We start from the raw sequence: 3236 nt of genomic DNA on the forward strand, positions 1-3236 counted from the left end.
AAAAACCATAGCCTTGACTAGATGGACCTTAGTCGGCAAAGTAATGTCTGTGCTTTTGAATATGCTATGTAGGTTGGTCATAACTTTTCTTCCAAGGAGTAAGCGTCTTTTAATTTCATGGCTGCAGTCACCATCTGCAGTGATTTTGGAGCCCAAAAAAATAAAGTCTGACACTGTTTCCCCATCTATTTCCCATGAAGTGATGGGACCAGATGCCATGATCTTCGTTTTCTGAATGTTGAAGCTCTTAGGTTTTTAAAATACAGTTACAGGCTCTGTACCTCATTCTGCCTTAGATTTGAGTCCGCTGAAGGTCAGGGCCTCTCCACTGAACCTAATTATTTGTGCTGATTGCCGCCGTATAGCTGAGAAAGCAACCTGTAGCTCTTACCCTTGGCTCCCAGCGCCAGGGTTTCCATGTTTTCAGACTGGAGTTCAAGGGACTAGTCAAGTTCATTTCAATTCAGCAGACATTCCTGAACATTCACTCAGTGCACCCAGTTCTGAGAGAGAGAGAGAAATGAAAACATATGATCCCTTTTCTCAAGATGCTCCCTGCCTGGTGCAGGGACCCCCACGTGGACGTCAGTAATTGCTCGATGGTGTGCTCCATTCACCAGTAGAAGTGTGTTTAGGATGAGTCACAGAGTGTGCACTTGGAGTCCATCTGCCCTGACCTCAGAAGGGATGTGTGTCCCCTGAGCCATCGGGTAGGAGGCACCACAGGAGGAGCTGGGGTTCCTCAGGGTGTCGCTCTCATTTTTGTGTTTGCTTTTCGCAGGATGAGCTCATGGCAGAATTAGAAGAACTAGAACAGGAGGAACTAGACAAGAATTTGCTGGAAATCAGTGGACCAGAAACAGTTCCTCTACCGAATGTTCCCTCTATATCCCTACCATCAAAACCCGGTGAGTACTTCTTATCCACGGTCATGACACAGCCACGACCCATGGGGTAGGTGATCCTGTGGTCGGTTGGCTTGTGTGGGTCCTGAGTTGCCCAGAGTTGAGAGCCAGGTAGCACCTGTTGTGACAGCCCTGAAGACAGTGCCACCCGCTCTTTCCTTGTCTTCTAACCTTGGCGCTGTTGACATAGCCAAACCATTCTTTTAGTGGGGACTGGGAGGGGGCCTGTGCTGTGCCCTGTGGATGGTGAGCAGCACCCATGGCCTCAGCCCTCTAGATGCCAGTGGCATCCGCCTCCCCAGGTTTGACAACCAAACATGTCACTAGATTTTCCATGATGTCTGGGGGCTGTGGGGTTGGGGGAGGGGAGAAATCTTATCCAGTTGAGAACCACTATTCTAGAATTGCTGTCCCTGTTGTCACCAAACAAGGTGAGAGTTTACGTCCAGGACAGCTCTTTCTCCCCGCCTGGTATCTTGTGCAGTGCACAGCTGGGCTTATAGGTAGCCGAAACAGCTTTGGGTTTTTTAGAGACCTCGTTCTATAAAACCTTCATTTCCTTCTTTGAGCCCCTCCTCCCCTCTTATTTTACCTTTGGGTAGAAGTATTCCACCCAGAACTTCTAGAAAAGGTGAAGCAGCTTGATTTGGCATGGAGAGAGAACCCAGGGAGCAGCGTGTGACCAAGCTCTGTCCTCATCCTCCTGTAGGTCAAGGGAAAGTGGCTCCTCTGGTTGAGTCAGCTGCCTGGGGTGGGGTGCAGGTCTGAAAGCTGTCTGGCCAGCTGCCTGTGGTGGAGAGGCGGCTTAGGCCCTTGAGGTGGAGAGGAATGGCTTAGACTAGAGCTCTTCTGGGTTCTTCCCACTCTCCCCAACGTTGGATGCTCTGGCCGGAGGCCACGTGTAGATCCTGATGGACTCAGTGTTGAATCCTCCCTATTTTGTCTGGCTCTGGCATTGGGGAGGGGAGGTGCTGGAGAAGCTCTGCCTGGTTATCTGGAGTTCTGCGTTGCAGCTTTTAGGCACAGAGAGGCAGTCTGCTGATAGCCTGGAGATGTGGCGGGCTGCACGGGTAGGGCCGTTTTGTAGACACGAGGTAGCGCAGCCCTGGCATCCAGCCAGAATGTGTGGAGAACACAGCGACCAGCCTTCTTAAACAGCCTTTTCTGTCCTCACACAGCCAAGAAGAAGGAAGAGGAAGACGACGACATGAAGGAATTGGAGACCTGGGCTGGAACCATTTAACCAGTCCAGTGCGGGCTGGGCCCAGACAGACTCTGGTGGCCTGCACAGCGGGCAGGCACGTGCGTGTGCGGGGCAGGCCGGACGTGGTGCAGGCAGGTTCCATCGCTCTCAAATCTCCCTCCAAAGCAGTAGGGCTGCATCACTGCTCACTCCGCATAGCATGGTCTGCACCCAGCGGGACAGGCGGGGGGGAGGGGGTAGGGAGGGGTGGGTGGGAGGTGCCTGCTGTTTATAATGTTGAATTTCTGTAAAATAAACTGTATTTGCAAATCCAACATTGAGCTTCTGGACTACGCTAACTCCACTGCTGAACCTCAATGGCAAGGGTCGACCGTTTGCAGTCAAAATGACCTGAAAATGTAGCCTCTGTCCTTTTAAGTCAGCTGACTTGTCACACATCTCTTTGTAAGACGTGTATGGTACTGGCAGCAGAGTCATTTTTTAAAAGCCATAGGCTTTTTCTTGTCCTTAGCTGTAATAATGCATCTATTTTGGTTTCCTCGAGAGCTGTATTTCTGTCCATCACCTGTGTACTGGCCCCTGTGTTCTCCACTCTGGCCCACTCCTCACTCCCACTCCCCTGGTCTTTCTGGAGTTTGTGACACTGATTTGAAATGGATGGTGTTCTCTTGAGAGTGTGTGAGATTGTTTGAGTTAAATTCCAGCTATACATTTTTCTAACATAGCTCTAAGGTCCTTGTTGCTGTTTGTGATAACTGATAGATAACCCATTGGAAACATGTGCATACATTTATATTCAGATGAAATTATGGTTTGCACTGTCTATTAAATATCTCGATTAATTTTCATACTTTGCCTTTGTGTTTAATCAATCTATCATTGGCTTTGGGAGGTGACCTTTTCCAGGCCCATGTGGTGTCCAGGGGAGTCTGGAAACATGGAAGACCCAAGCATGATGTGTATCAACAATCAACCAAGAGCAGAGTGTGTCTTACTGGAAACATGTTTAGGTTCCAGAAGCCCTCACCTTGTTTGGGGAACCCCTGGGCACAGTTCAGGAGTAGTTGGTGCTTGTGGGGCTCCAGGATCTTCTCTAGTTCTTCTCTGTCAGCATCCATTGGCAGTGC

At 49.8% G+C, this 3236-nt stretch overlaps 1 long non-coding RNA gene across 1 annotated transcript; it reads left to right on the forward strand.

Moving 5' to 3' along the window:
• Nucleotides 1-761: 761 nt before the first annotated feature.
• LOC120859451 lies at nucleotides 762-2957 on the forward strand. Its single transcript, XR_005720085.1, has 2 exons — nucleotides 762-908; nucleotides 2084-2957. It is a non-coding gene; the product is annotated as an uncharacterized LOC120859451 (long non-coding RNA).
• The last annotated feature ends 279 nt before the right edge of the window (nucleotides 2958-3236 follow it).

Source organism: Oryx dammah, unplaced genomic scaffold (genome assembly GCF_014754425.2).
Source record: "Oryx dammah isolate SB20612 unplaced genomic scaffold, SCBI_Odam_1.1 HiC_scaffold_1008, whole genome shotgun sequence".
In the NCBI taxonomy this organism is placed as follows: domain Eukaryota; kingdom Metazoa; phylum Chordata; class Mammalia; order Artiodactyla; family Bovidae; genus Oryx; species Oryx dammah.